The sequence below is a fragment of the Caretta caretta genome, chromosome 7, assembly GCF_965140235.1.
Source record: "Caretta caretta isolate rCarCar2 chromosome 7, rCarCar1.hap1, whole genome shotgun sequence".
Lineage (NCBI taxonomy): Eukaryota > Metazoa > Chordata > Testudines > Cheloniidae > Caretta > Caretta caretta.
Window position 1 is genome coordinate 17,856,503 of NC_134212.1, and position 15,907 is coordinate 17,872,409.

General features: G+C 41.6%; 1 long non-coding RNA gene across 3 annotated transcripts in view; it reads left to right on the forward strand.

Moving 5' to 3' along the window:
- Positions 1-879: 879 nt before the first annotated feature.
- The window catches only part of LOC142072859 (uncharacterized), a 40,067-nt gene continuing 25,039 nt past the window's right edge, over positions 880-15,907 (forward strand). The window contains exons 1-3 of one of the 3 annotated variants that reach the window (XR_012669463.1): positions 880-1,049; positions 2,642-2,745; positions 13,134-13,224. This is a non-coding gene — a long non-coding RNA (uncharacterized LOC142072859). Of the gene's footprint in view, positions 1,050-2,641; positions 2,746-3,688; positions 4,056-13,133; positions 13,225-15,907 lie in introns of those variants that run through there. The other 2 variants (XR_012669462.1, XR_012669464.1) reach the window with 2 other exon arrangements.

A 15,907-nucleotide genomic window follows, 5' to 3' on the forward strand; every position in this document is an offset into this window, starting at 1 on the left:
AGACAGGAAAGTTTTGAAGAGGTTTTGCTGTCTTTATCTTTCAGTTTGCAGTCCAACAGTTGGGGAAAGCAAATATATTATGCAAATAGTACAGTGCCACATAATTAAAGGGAATACCTGAAATGTAGAACGGGCATGGGAAAAAAAACAGTAAGGGAGAATACATTGAAGGGTCAGGGAAAATTCTTCCAGTGTGATTAAAGAGACTGTCCATTAGTACAGATGCAATGGGATCAAAGTTGTTTGGAGCAGGAACAGTTCTTTTGTTCTGTGTTTGTACAGCGTCTGGCACAGTGGGATTCTAATCCATAACTGGGGCTCCTAGTTGCTGCCACAATACAAATAACAAATAATAATAATAATTGATTAAGATCTGGTTTTATATTTCAGCTTTAAGACCTCTGGGCCAGATCTTCAGCTGGTCATCACTTCAGCTCCATTGATTTCCAAGAACAGTCTCTGCTCCCAAGGTCATTTCTACATTCTGTATAACATTTCCTATTCTTTTTTCCTTCTCTCCAGAACTGTCATATCAAGACATCACTATAAAGCTGGTCACATGCTGTTGTTCTTATGCATCACAAAAGTATACTTAAATAACTTGAATTTCTCCACTAGCAACATCTCCAGGCTTCTCTCTCCTCACATTGTTCTTGGTAGTTGAGCAAAAGTTTGCTTTGACACATATTCAATAAAGGAAACTCCTTGTACTTGCTTCAGCCTACATGGTGTTCTTTAGCCTCTCATCCTCTCTGTGGGAAATCATCCATCACAAAGAATTACTCATCGGATTCTGTCATGCAGCATTGGATCACCCAATTAAAAATTCAATTCATAGAGGATTTTTCCATTTGCTACTATTCCTTTCTGTAGCAGCCTTACTGTGGGATGCTGATCTTGCAGCTACGACACTAGCCTAATATTTGGAAATTGGAGGGATGATTCTCAGCTTTGCCACAGATTTCTCATTTGACTTTGCCCAAGTAATTTGGTCTCTCTGTGCCTCAGTTCACTGTCGAGTGGAGATAATAGTTCCCTACCTCATAGGGGTAAGTCTAAATGCACTAATGATTATGAGATGTTCATATGCTCTGGTGATATAGCCTGTGTCAATGCCTAAGCAGTGGATTTAGAAGATGATTTTTCGCCTCCCCTGGAGGTGAAAAGAATGAAATCAAAAAAGTGATGTACCTGCTTTAAAGTTAAATGTCTTCCTCCTGATTTTGTGGATAAATTTCAATTCTGTTTCATTTCAGTTGAGCTCTTCTGACATCTGTGCCAGGACTCCTCTTCTATTCATTAATGTATTTAAAAAACCTGCCTAATCATTCAGACATCTGGGAGTGTATCTAAATACCTGTATAATGTTTTCCTTAATTAATTTTTCACAGCAAATAAAATAAGGATCAAATTCTGCTCTTGGATAGACATGCTGGAACCCCATTTACGTCAATGGGAGCCACTCGTGCTGAAAGGAGGACTGTATAAACAATGTAGTAAAAAGTTTGTAGGCCCAATACTGCAAATCTTTATTTATGTGAGTGTTCCATATTCATAAGAGTAGATAGATAATCAGGGGTTCTCAAACTTCATTGCACCACCACCCCCGTTCTGACAACAGAAATTACTACGTGATACCGGGGTGGGGGGACCAAAGCCAGAGCCCACCCAAGGCCCCCCATCCAAGGGCTTCAGCATCAGGTGGGAGGCCAGTAATCTGAGCCCCACCACCCAGGTTGAAGCCCTCGGGCTTCAGCTTTGGACCAGGGTGGTGGGGCTCAGCCTTCAGCCCTGGGCCCCAGCAAGTCTAACACCAGCCCTGGTGGCCCCATTAAAATGTGGTTGGGACCCACTTTGGGTCCTGATCCACAGTTTGAGAACTGCTGGGTTAGATAGATAGATAGATAGATACTGCACAATACTTTGCAAGATTGGGCAGTAACATTCCTATTCACACCCTGTTTGTTTGTTTTTCAGTTTTCATGAAGATGTGTCTTTGTCGGAATTAATTATTAATAGATTATCATTATTACTAATTAATTATAACAATTATTATTAATAATAAACTTAATACAGGGCTTTGCTAAAAGGATGAGCATAACCAGATTCAGATATATCAAACACACCCCTGGATAATATAGCTATAGTAATCGGTCTGACTCTGAGCTTTTCTACTACACTCATCACCATAATGTCTGAACGCCCCATTGTATCTTTGCCAATTTTTTTTCAACATATTGTTTTGACATTATCATCTTTGGAAAGACTTCCCACTGGGATCACCACATGAAATATCTTCTTTTGCAATTTTGCATTACTTTTATGAATGAGGACAATCCAAGTTGCAGGTGCAGGATCAGGCTCTGTTCTAATATAACTTACGTACTATGTCAGGAACTAATGCTGAATGACTGAGAATTTTGCTATTGACATTAATGGGTGCAAGGTCAAGCCCTCAAAAACCCAGCACTGTAAGGTACTATTTGGTCCTCTCATGATCAGGGTCAAAGACAGCTGGCCAAATTAAGCACTGGTGAAAGGCTGCTCCTCTCAGAGTCAATGGAATAGCTTGTAATTATGTCAATGCTACGAGATCAAGCAGCAATTATTGAATAATTATTAATTATTGTTTGTATTTCAGTAGTGTCAACAGCCCCAGCCACGAACCACTGTGCTAGGCACTGTACAAACACAGACCAAAAAGATGTTCCCTGCTGAAAATACCTTAAGGCCAGATCCACAAAGGTATTTAAATTCAATATAAAGCATTACTAAAAGATGAACTGAACCATGGATAGCATAGCAAATATACCCATGGATAGCATAGCTGCAGTAATCTGTCCATCTCTAAGCATCTCTACTGTGCTCATCACCATAGCATCTGAGCGCCACATTGTAGTCAGTCACCTAAAGGCCTTTGGATTTAGGCCTTACAAACTAACTAATTGGGTTTAGCTCCACTGAAATCAATGGTGTTACACCAGAACTGAAATTTGACCCTTCTTTGGCTTATAATGCCAGACCAGACATTATCACTTGTTATACCTTTGCTTATCTGCCTAACCACTGCTTGTATCTATAACAACTTTTCAAAGACAAGCCAGAAGAGTTCACAGTTCAATGCGTAAAATAGGATGAGAGAGATTTTGCAGTCACTGGGGTTTTTTTTGGTAGTCATTTTCTTTACAGTGTGTACTGTTAGCATTTCTATTGCTGTTCTGGAAAGCTAATTTTGTTTGCAGAGTGTTTTATTGGCTGATTTTGTTCGTTATCTGCAAAATCACATTTCAAGAAAGCAAAAAGAGGAAAGAAAAGAAAGACAAAAGAAAATAACACAAAGAAATAAACAGCCATCATGATTAATTTGCAATTAAAGAGCAAAAAAAAGCACAAAGTTAGAATGGGCTGGTACTAAGCAATAGGATTTAACTTTTGTGTGTGACATATAAAAAGTCTACAGTAAATCTCTGCATTTCAAAGATTGTTAGTAAAACTGTTCCAACACTGGTATCTTTGCACTGTTTGTTTTTTAAAAATGTTTCAAGTTCTAAATTTGCTCAGCAACTAGGAAATGCTCTTTACAAGTAGTAGCTTTTATCATTTACATATGCTTAGTGTCAGGAATAGCAACTTCCTTTTACTTTTTTCCAGCCAATGCTTCATGCTCTCATGCTTTGCATTTCACCAGGTCTGTCCCTCTGTGTTACATCACTCTAGCTGAAAAGAAAGATAGACCATTTGGGAAGCTCCAATACCTACACTCAATCAGCTTCTCCATTCAAACCAAAATAAAAAGAGAGAGAAGCAGAACATGTCTCTTGAAGGGGCAGTGAAGATCCAACAGCTATCTTCAGAGGGATCAGTTTGAAGAGCCAGAAGCCTGGCAGGGGACAAGCAGCAAGCAATTATTTGAGTGTTTCCTTTTCATCAGCTCCACTTCTTACATTATGCTTATTTCAGTATAATCAAAAGGCCCCACTCAAATCAGGACCCCATTGTGCTAATTGCTGCAGTGCCCTAGTACAGTGTTTCCCAAACTTGAAACAAACCACAGCCAGTGGGAGCCGCAATCGGCCGAGCCTGTGGAAGCGGCAGGTAAACAAACCAGCCCAGCCTGCCAGGGGCTTTCCCTGAACAAGCGGCGTTCCAAGTTTGGGAACCACTGAACTAGTAAATAGAGTCCACTGCCCTGAAGAGCTTGCAATCTAAATAGACAGGATTGATGAAAGGTGGAAGGAAATAAATATTATGGCCTGCACTTTACAGATGGAGAACTGGGATGCAGAGATTAAGTGACTTCCCCAAGGTCACACTAGAAACCTGTGGTAGAGCTAGGAATTGAATCCAGAAATCCTGGGTCTAAGGCCATAGCTTTGACTACAAGACCGTCCTTCTCCTCTCCATCTTTTAAAAGAATATTTTACACCAATAAATACTTAGTCATCTTCAGCCTCTTTCTTTTTATTTTCCTGCCTCATCCATCAGCCAATCTTGGCCCCTATCTGAAACTGATTCTCACAGGAAAACCTTTGATGGTCTTAAGACTCTGGTGCCCATCAGACCATCTCTTGCACTTCTAACAATAAGTTCTTCATGCAATAACACTTAGCCTGATGATGTAGACTGAGGTATATTACGAGGAAATATCTTCATCCATGGAGCTGTCTACTTAGATGTTGGCCTTTTGGAGCATAAGAGAAATTTATTTGAATATATTAATGAACCTGTTGAATGGAAATGAGAATGTTTTTGTCCCAGAGGTATAGTACAGCAGAAACATCTGGAAATAGACATTTACAATAAATATTATCAGCATGATTTCTCACAAATGGACTTTCGCTTTTTCAGTATTTATTGGGGCTATTCTGCCTTTCATGCTTGTGTGCAGCTCCTTTTATCCATTATGCATGTGCAAGGAAAGGAGAATAGCTAGAAATCCCACAACAGAAATCCAGATCTGAACAAGTCAATAATCTGTTGACATCATGACAACTCCCTTTCTCTAGAATGGACTGAACCCAAACTTGCAATTTGTAAAAGTCTGGGTTTGCACTTTACTCCAGAACTGATTGTTTGTAGCCCAAGACTGTTCCTGCAATCCTATATTCATGGTTTGCTGGTGTTTTTCAGCTCCTTAGTCTGACATCACTTAGTCTTGTTCAGCACTCTGACAGATCACATGTGGGCAGTGTATTATTTATATTGGCTTTTGGTATCTTCACACCAGTGTATATGTTCTGCATCACTGAAGAACTAAGCTGAGTCTGCAGTTTGAACAAGACTTTATGGGCCCCATGGATCATTTTTTCCAAGGAGAGAACAAAGATTTCAACTGCACTTATAGCTCTTGCTCACAAGCCAACTTTCTAACAAATCAACCCCCTGGTATTTCACTCCAGTTCCCTCCTCCCCAAAATACCATAACTATCATCTCCTAATGGATTTTTTTTTTCTGACAACCTCTCCTATCTAATTACTGATAGATTATAACTGTCCTCAGCACAGAGCCCCAGAAATGTCATGGTATGGATAATTCTATGACTAGAGCTGGTCGGGAATTTTTCCATTAAGTGTTTTTTCATTGAAAAATGCTGATTAATTGAAACATGGTTTTTGTGGAAACCTATTAGTTTTGATTAAATTTTCATTGGGAGGTTCTCCCAGGTCCAGGGTGCAGTTTCTGGAGAGAGATGGATTCACTTCAGAACAGCCAATAGGGCAGAGGTTGGTGCATGTATGTGAGAGAGCCTGGTTCAAGTCCTGGCTCTGGTTGATTTAGAGTAGGGACTTAAACCTGGGTCTCCCACATCCCAGATGAGTGCCCTAGTAACCAGGCTACAGAGTCAGTCAATCGCTCTCTCTAGCAAGAAAGCGTGACTCTATAGCCCTGATTCAGAGCAGGGACTTGAACCTAGACCTCCCATATCCCCACTGAGTAGGCTAATCAGTGAACTGTTCTCAGGGGGATCTCTCATGTCTCATCTCTCATGACCTTCTCATAAATTAGGGAAATAGAGCCTAGGTGGAGCTACTATAAGATGGGTACATAACTAGTTGGAAAATCATTCCCAGAGAGTAGTTATCAGTGGTTCACAGTCATGCTGGAAGGGCATAACGAGTGGGATCCTGTAGGGGTCGGTTCTGGTTCTGTTCAATATTTTCATCAATGATTTAGATAATGGCATCGAGAGTACACTTATAAAGTTTGCGGACGATACCACACTGGGAGGGATTGCAAGTGCTTTGGAGGATAGGATTAAAATTCAAAATGATCTGGACAAACTGGAGAAATGGTCTGAAATAAATAGGATAAAATTCAATAAGGACCAATGCAAAGTACTCCACTTAGGAGGGAACAACCAGTTGCACACATACAAAATGGGAAAGGACTGCCTAGGAAGGAGTACTGCGGAAAGGGATCTGGAGGTCATAGTGGATCACAGGCTAAATATGAGTCAATGGTGTAATGCTGTTGCAAAAAAAAGCACACATAATTCTGGGATGTATTACCAGGAGTAGTGTAAGCAAGAAACTAAAAGTAATTCTTCCGTTCTACTCCGTGCTGATTAGGCCTCAACTGGAGTATTGTGTCCAGTTCTGGGCACCAGATTTCAGGCAAGATGTGGACAAATTGGAGAAAGTCCAGAGAAGACCAACAAAAATGATTAAAGTCTAGAAAACATGACCTATGAGGGAAGATTGAAAAAACTGGGTTTGTTTAGTCTGGAGAAGAGAAGACTGAGAGGGGACATAACAGTTTTCAAGTACATAAAAGGTTGTTACAAGAAGGAGGGAGAAAAGTTGTTCTTCTTAACCTCTGAGGATAGGACAAGAAGCAATGAGCTTAAATTGCAGCAAGGGTGGTTTAGGTTGGACATTAGGAAAAACTTTCTAACTGTCAGAGTGGTTAAGCACTGGAATAAAGTGCCTAGAGAGATTATGGAGTCTCCATCATTGGGGATTTTTAAGAGCAGGTTAGACAAACATCTGTCAGGGATGGTCTAGATAATACTTAGTCCTGACTTGAATGCAGGGGACTGGACTAGATGACCTTGAGAGGTCCCTTCCAGTTCTATGATTCTATGTTTTTTCATGAATAATTTTGTTTTTGTTTTTTTGTGATGCCGACTAAAAAATATTAAATCCTCAAAATGTTTCGTGAAATGGAATTCTTGTTTTCCAGACAGCCCTAATTATAATCTAATACTATGGAAAAAGAATGGCCTGGTGGCAAAGACACTAGAAGACTTATATTCTATTCCTGGTTCTGCCACAGATCTTGGGATTAAATTACTTAGAATCATAGAATATCAGAGTTGGAAGGGATCTCAAAAGGTCATCTAGTCCAGCTCCCTGCTCAAAGCAGGACCAATCCCCAACTAAATCACCCCAGCCAGGGCTTTGTCAAGCCTGACCTTAAAAACCTCTAAGGAAGAAGATTCCACTTAATACTTCTGTGCCTCACTTTCCCCATTTGCAAAATGATGATGCCAATAGCTACCTTACCTGAGAGTCCAAATACGCTGATGTTTGTAAAACAGAGTAATATCCTTGGATGGAATTAGTATAGAAGAGCAAAATATAATTTCATTAATGGTTCAATACTTAGTGTTGAGAAGACAGTTTTATATTAGCAACAAGTTGTTTAGGTGTTTATCATTTTCCCCATCACAAAACTAACCTCAGACTGACACATCCCCTGCTTCATTAAACCCAAACGTAAATATTTTAGGACGTGTGTTAAAATTCTCTGAAGCAACAGAATTGTGAACAAAATGCCGGGTATCTTCTTGTGTTCTATAATACAAACATAGCCTCTTTTTTTTTTTTTTTTTTTTTTTGCTTTTAAAACTTGAAAGATGTCATGGATTTCATCATTAAGAGCATGAGTTACTGACCTATTAAGACACTTCATTTATTTTGTTGACTCTTTAGGAGCAGACCTTGGTTACAGATAATTATAGTATTGCTAGGTTGTATAAAATGCTGCCAAGTTACAGTATTAGCCTCTAACATTAATACTACACATGCACTTGTTTGATGTTGCTCCCACTGAAGGTGGCGTGTTATTATTCCATTCTGTATGTGAAAGATCAGATCCTAAGTTTATAACAATGCACAGAGATAAGATGCTCCAACATATATATCTGGAGTATTGCAGACTGAAACAACATGTCAGCAGGTTAATAACTGCACCTTGTCCATAAATTTCTTCCCATGATTTCCCTTGTGAATGGGGGCAATGGCCTGACTCCTGGTGAGTGGTCTATCCAATACCAGTCTATGTCACCAGGGCAAGAAAAGTCCTGCTCCCAATCCAACCAGCTGATGTATTCAGCCTGGGTCATGAGATGCTGGCTGTAATTAGTGGACTGCCATTAGGAGCAAGTTACAACAGCTGAACATTCTTGTTTTTCTTTAAAAGAAAAAACAAAAAATGAAACTGAGTGCACAGAAAAAATATCAGCGACATAAATGATCTTTTGAAGGTCACATAAACACAAAAGTCATTCTATTCAAGTCCTGGTCTCCATAGCCACATTGCACATATTTGTCATATATATTGTTGGTGGGTGCATGGATGTATAGCATTAAAGGTAACACTACAGACTAATGCAAATTACGACAGGTACACAGGAGTCCAAGTTAGGTGAAAACAATAAAGCTGAATTTCCCAACATTTGTAGATGGGTAAAATTTCAAACATATCTCTTTATTCAAGTAATTTCTTGTATTTAATAAAATTTGTAAGCATCTATAGTGGTTTCTGAAACTCTGAACATGTCTTAAGTCTGATGAGCAAGACATAAATCAGAATATAAGTAGCCATCCATGTTTCCAGCTGAAACATTACAGCTAAGAACATTTCTCACGCGGTCTTATTTTTAAAGGATGGAGATTTTTCTCTAAAGAGTGGACTAGAAATATGCAGGGATAGGTTTCGGTATTCAGCTCAATGTTGCTCATATTTTTCCATCTCCTGAGCCACCTTCAGTCCTTACGCAGTCAAAATTCCCATTGTTGCTCCAATAGGAGTTTTGACTTGGAAAGGACCACAGGTTTAATATATAGAGAATTATATTTTATGGAGTTTAAAACATGTTTTGAGGAAAATGCTCTTTGAAGAATGGATTATTATGAGAAAAGCATTCTTGTGTCATAGGGTTTACCCAAGAAATATTTTCTTTTGTGCTTGGGACAACGGGATACTATTTTCAGAATTTCAGTGATTTAAGCAAGTGGTGGACATCTGATCATTTTTCTGGATCTCTTGCTTTGCCAGGCATAGCTTTGTGGTCTTTTCAAAGTTCCTATGCTGTGTTTCCAGAGCTTTCAGTTGTGTAACCACTTTAGATAACTTTTTAAGATTCCTTGTTTACTCTAATGCTGAAGTGTCCCTTTGGAAGATTTCTAGCCTTTACAAAGTATCTCCATATTTTCTGATGCTTTTAGAAACTTACAACAGTATAAACTCCCTTAAATGGTCTCTTTTCCAGAAGACTAATGTCTACACTACAAAGTTAAGTTGACTTAATTTAAGTCAACATCTAGCCACAGCAGTAATTAAGTCGGTTGAGCATGTCCACACCACACTCATTGTGTCAGAGTGTGTCTTCACTCGCAGCACTTGCATCAATGCAGAGAGCAGTGCACTGTGGGTTGCTATCCGATAGGGCAACTAGCAGCAGGGGTTTTGGGAAGGGCTTGCAATGCTTTTTGGGACCAAAACATCATTGCAGGCTGGAATGGGAACATGGCTTTGACCTCCCAGGATGCAGTTTTTTCCCTCACTCCCAGGGAACAAGCACTGACTGGTGGGATTGCATTGTTATATAGTTATAGGACGACAAGCAGTGGCTGCAGAACTTTTGAATGCGGAACACCACTTTCCAGGCACTTTGTGCAGAGCTTTCTCCAGCCCTCACGTGCAGCAACACTAAAATGAGACTTGCTCTGACCCTGGACAAGCAAGCTTCCACAGAGCGATCACAACTCGCATCACCAGACTGCTTCTGGTCAGTGGGCAAAATCAATTTGGAGTTGGTAAATCCACTGTGGGAGCTGTTGTGATCCAAGCGTCCAGGGCCATGAATCAACTTCTGCTAAGAAGGGTAGCAATGTACAGGACATAGTGGATGGTTTTGCCATGATGGGGTTCCCTAACTGGAGGGGGGCAATAGATGGCACACATATCCCTATCTTGGCACCAGACCACCTTGCCAAAGAGCACATACACCAAAAGAGATTTTTTTCAATGGTGTTGCAAATGCTGGTGGATTACAAGGAGTGTTTCACCGACATCAGCGTGGGAGGTCAGGAAAGGTGCATGGCAAGCACATCTTTAGGAACACAGGTCTCTTCAGGAAGTTGCAATCAGGGACTTTCTTTACGGATCGCAAAATAACCATTGATGACGTTGAAATGCCAGTAGTGATCCTGGGAGTCCCAGCCTACCCCTTGCTCCTATGGCTCATGAAGCCATACACCAGCTACCTGGACAGCAATAAGGAGTGGTTCAACAGTAGGCTGAGCAAGTGCGGAATGGTGGTGGAATTTGCCTTTGGACATTTAAAGCATTGCTCATGCAGTTTACTTACTAGATTAGACCTCCGTGAAAGCAATATCCCCTGTGACAGGGTCGGGCCAGATAGCTACAGGAGAGTGATAGAAGGCAGATATATTAGCCCCAGGTTGAGTAGGTCCCTTTTCCCTGAGTAAGGTAACAGGGACGGTTCCAGAACAATCAGGAACTTTCTGGAAACAATTAAGGCAGACAGGCTGATTAGAACACCTGCAGCCAATCAAGAAGTTGCTAGAATCAATTAAGGCTGGCTAATCAGGGCACCTGAGTTTAAAAAGGACTTGTGGCACATGTGTGAGGAGCTGGGAGCAAGAGGCACTAGGAGCTGAGAGTGAGAAGGCATACTGTTAGAGGACTGAGGGGTACAAGCATTATCAGACTCCAGGAGGAAGGTCCTATGGTGAGGATAAAGAAGGTGTTGGGAGGAGGCCATGGGGAAGTAGCCCAGGGAGTTGTAGCTGTCTCACAGCTGTTCCAGGAGGCACTCTAGACAGCTGCATTCCACAGGGCCCTGGGCTGGAACCTGGAGTAGGGGGCGGGCCCGGGTTCCCCCCAAACCTCCCAACTCCTGATCAGACACAGGAGTTGACCTGGACTGTGGGTTCACGAAAACGGCCAAACTGAGGGCTGCCATGAAACTCCGAGGCGAGCAAATCCACCAATAAGCGCAAGACCCATCAAGGTAAAGCAGGAACTTTGTCACACCCCGTTGTTATCATTGACTTCTGTGTGTTCCATAACATCTGTGAGGCAAAGGGAGAGAAGTTTCTGCAGAGCTGGGGCATGGAGGCAGATAGGCTGGCAACTAATTTTGAGCCTGCCATTGGGGGATGTGGAGTTACAGTATCACTGTAACAGGGTGTTTACATCAGCCAGAGACAAATTTGAGTGTAAACACATGCACAACTAAGTCAATGCAAGGCAAATTACGTCAGCCTAACTTTCTAGTGAAGACCAGGCCTGAAGATCTATTTGTTATAAAAATAATTGGAAAGAGTAATGAGGATGGGTAGATACTCAGTTTATATAAATTGGAATAGATTCCTTGGCTTTAATGGAGCTATTCCAGTTTACACAAGCTGATGATACAGCCCACACATTTTACAATCTACAGCGCATTACAGTTCATACTGAAAATGGTCCCAGGAAATTACAAGTCAAACCATTCATAATGATAGCTTGGAATTTAATGCATAATTCCAATGAATGGTGATGGTAATTGTGGACAGCAATCACCATTCAAATCTTTATAATCTTGCTCTGGCAGGTAAATAACATCACTAGGGCTGTAATAATTTTTTGGCTGTGAAAAACGTGTCATGGAACATGAAATAAGCCTTCCCCATGAAATCTGATCTCCTCCTTGCTGCTGGGAGCATGCCAGTCAGGGGGTTCCTAGATGCAAGTCCTGACTGGGGTGGGAGAGGACTTGTCCTTCCTCTGCACAGCGGCTCTCGTTCTCAGGGGCAGATCAGACCCACCTCCGAGAACCTGCCTCCCCGCTGCTGCAGAAAGCTCTCTGCCCAGCACTGGAGGTTCCTGTAGCTGGTGGAGACTTGTGGAGGTGGGTCGGATATCCTCCTGCTCCTGGGAGCACCCCAGCCAGGAACTCTTAGCTGTGAGTCCCTGCTGTGCTGGGGAGAGACAGAACTTGTCCTTCCCCTGCATGGCAGCTCTGAGGGGGGAGGGGAGATCAGATTAACATAGTAGGATTCATTGCGGAGAAATACCCCAAATGTGCCTCAGTTTAATCAGAGCTTTAAAAAGTTCCTGAAAACTCTGCTCCTAACATGGTGTTATTGCTTAGAAGTAAAATGAGTCATCTGCCACTGGATGATCTGTATAATGAAATCCGATAAAGACTGCTCATTATCACTTAACGGTTGTAAATGGCGCCTCTGCAGAACATTACATTCCTGGAAGGACGGAAAGAATTAATGCATCCATATATGCTTCCTGCTTTATGTCAATAACTGGAAGTAAATCATATCTCATACTCAAAGAGAAAAGTTTGGTATCTGACCATTTTTTTCATAGCAACAACCCCAGAATAAAGGATCAAATACAACGAGAACTGGGCAAAATTTTTCAGCCAACACTTTTTTTCTTTGAAAAATGCAATCGTCCTTTATCCTGCATTTATGTCCCATGAGTGTCTTAGACCAGTGTTTCTCTACTGATGAGTCACAACCATCCAGGGGTGCTCGCAAAAGGGGCATCACAAGGCATTGAAAATTTTATTAAAATGTAAAACAAAGAAAATCTCGCTTCTCCACTTCCACCCTTACCCTTTAATATCAAGTATTTTCTGTCAACCTCTCAAAACGCAAATTATATATGTTTTCCATTGTTAGCATTGATAGATATTTTTACTCCTACTTGTATAGTAAATGTGAAGGGGGGGGGTTGCTTTTTTCCCCCTTGTATAAGGGATCACCAGCCTGGAGAGGCTGAGAAATACGGTCTTAAGGTACATGACCAGGGTTGCAGAACCACACTGTGGAGGAATTGCCAGCATTGGCTACTCAGGCTTTTTATATATTTTTTTCAGAAAGATCCTACAAACAACTCAGAAGATCAGCATTTTCTGACATTTTTTCAGAGCAACCACCCTCCACAATCTCCACAGTCCAGAGGGCCAAACCCAGCCAAAGTATAATTAATTAAAATTAATGAAATATAACAGATCAGAATGACCTCATTTGTAAAGATATTCCTTATTCCAATTAGAAAGGAAGCATTTGGGATATTATTAATAAGGGCTGATTGTTACATCTGCAGTGAAATGAAATGCAAGCATAACTGGTGTAATTTGTTAAGAAGTGACAATTTAATTATTGGCAGCTTTACCCAGCCTGGACAGAGGCAAACAAAGGAAAGATGCATGCAGTTTAGTATGGGATTGCATAAATATTTTCATGTGCCAAATGGGTCACGCTGATGATCTGAGAAGAAGGGAAGACTTGAGAGTTCTGGTTCTGATTCATGTTGTTTGGAATTGATTTATCCCTAGGGTAAGCCTTGGCTCCTCTCATAATGAAATCTATAGAATTATATATAGCCAATTAGTTAAAAACCAAAATAAGATATTCAATTTCTAAAACAAAAAATTATTGTGGCCCATATATTCCACTCTGCTCTGGGGCACAGAAGGGAGAAAGTGAGTCACAAGGAGAGGAAATATCTAAGCCTTTCACTGAAAGGCAGGTTTTCTACACCAGTGGTTCTCAACCAGGGGTCTGGAGCTCCCTGGGGGGCTGCAAGCAGGTTTCAGGGGGTCCACCAAGCAGGGCCAGTGTTAGCCTTGCTGGGGCCCAAGGCAGAAAGCCTAAGCCCCACTGTGTAGGGCTGAAGCCCAGGGTCTCAAGCCCTGCCACCTGAGCTGAAGCTGAAGCCTGAGCAACTTAGCTTTGCGGGGACCCCTGTGGTGTGGAGTCCCAGGCAATAGCCCCGCTTGCTACCCCCAACACCGGTTCTGGCTTTTAAATGCAGAAAACCAGTTGTTGTGGCACGGGTGGGCCATGGACTTTTTATAGCATGTTGCAGGGAGGAGGGGCTCAGAAAGAAAAAGGTTGAGAGCCCCTGTTCTAGACCTCATATCATTTTCTGATCCCTTTCCTTTGTTGTTTTTGTTTGTTTTGTTTTAGTTTTGACGTGTTGACACCGTCTTTCAGTAATAGGCTCACCGATGCTGTATGCAGAGGTAAAACCACCTCCCTGCTCCTACTTGATATTCCCCTGTTTATACATCCAAAAATAGCAGGAGCTGAATTAACCACCAGTTTGCACTGGGAGATCATGTTCAGCTGATTGTCTATCATGACCACTAAGTCCTTTTCAGAGTCACTGCTTTCCGGGATACTGTCTCCCATTCTGTAAGAGTGACTGACATTCTTAATTCCCAGATGTATGACATTGCATTGCCACACATTCCATTCAAATGAGCCCATGCCACACACATAGGCCTGAGAGAGCTCCCCCTCTGGCTAAACGCTCCCCAGGCTATTGTGGCTGCAGCCCACTTCCCTGAGCCCCAAGTGTCCTTTACACCTCTTGACCCTGAGCAAAGTCCAGGCACTTCCCCGAGCTTGGGGTCTCTAGGAACACACACTTGCAGGGTGCAGATCCTCTGACTCACACCCCCTCCTGAGAGTTGAGCCCCCACCGTCCAACTGCCTAGCCGCTGAGATTAGCATTGACATCCCCATAGCTTAAACACCCCAGAACTCCGAACTCCAGTCATGTGGGCACTCTGGGTTTACAATTTCGCTCTTCATGCGCACATGGGAGCAGAACCAAATAGACACAGGTTTATCCAAAGGTTTTATCCAAAGATCACTTTTCACATAAGACATGAGCACAAGAGAGCACAATTCATTTAGAAAACAACAACCCCCCTGAATGGAATGACCCTCACTTTAGCTCACCCTTTCCTTGGACTGCAAGTGATATACCTCTGGTCTCAGGTATATCCCCTTACCTCCTTCCCTCAGCTTGAGCTGGTGAAAATAGCCAAAGACCAAGACTAGAGCAGCTCCTGCCCTTTTGTAACCTGCTCTGTCATGTGGCCACCTGGTCGATCTCAACAGCTGAGCACAGATCACTACCAAGTGACTTCTTCCCAAACCAATGTCTTCCCTAATAAATCAATACTCTGGGTTAGGAGCCAGACTTTTGTCTAGGATGCTTCTATACCGTCTATTGTGCAACTACCCTTGGGAATTCCAGTCCAACCAGGAGGTAAAAGGACAACAGAGAAGGCAAACAAACCCGACATTCAAAATAGAACCCCAATCTGACACAGACACACATAAACAACCCCCATTATCAGATAGAATTCATAAACTGTGCAAGGACAGATTCCCCAAATCACCACAGCCCAGGTTACCAAATGATCCAGATTGAATTGGCTGACCTATCCTAATCATTACTTACCACTCCGCCAATTTTTGTGTCATTGGCAAACTTTACCATCAATTATTTTATATTTTCTTCTAAATCATTGATAAAATATTGATTAGCACTGGCCCAAGAACAAAGCCCTATGGGGCCCCACTAGAAACATGCCCTATGATGAGATCCGGTTTTAAAGCCATTTAATATGTGCTACATTTGATTTTGTATACTGTTACATTTTTAATCAGAATTTCATGTAGTACTGAGTCAAATGCCTTACAGAAATCTATTGTGTCTACACAGTGGACTTTATCAAACTTCAATCTCATCAAATAGCAATATCAGGTTTGTTTGAGAAGACTTATTTTCCACAACAATTCTGATTGGTAACATTTATGCTACCGTCCTTTAACTCTTTACTTGATCACA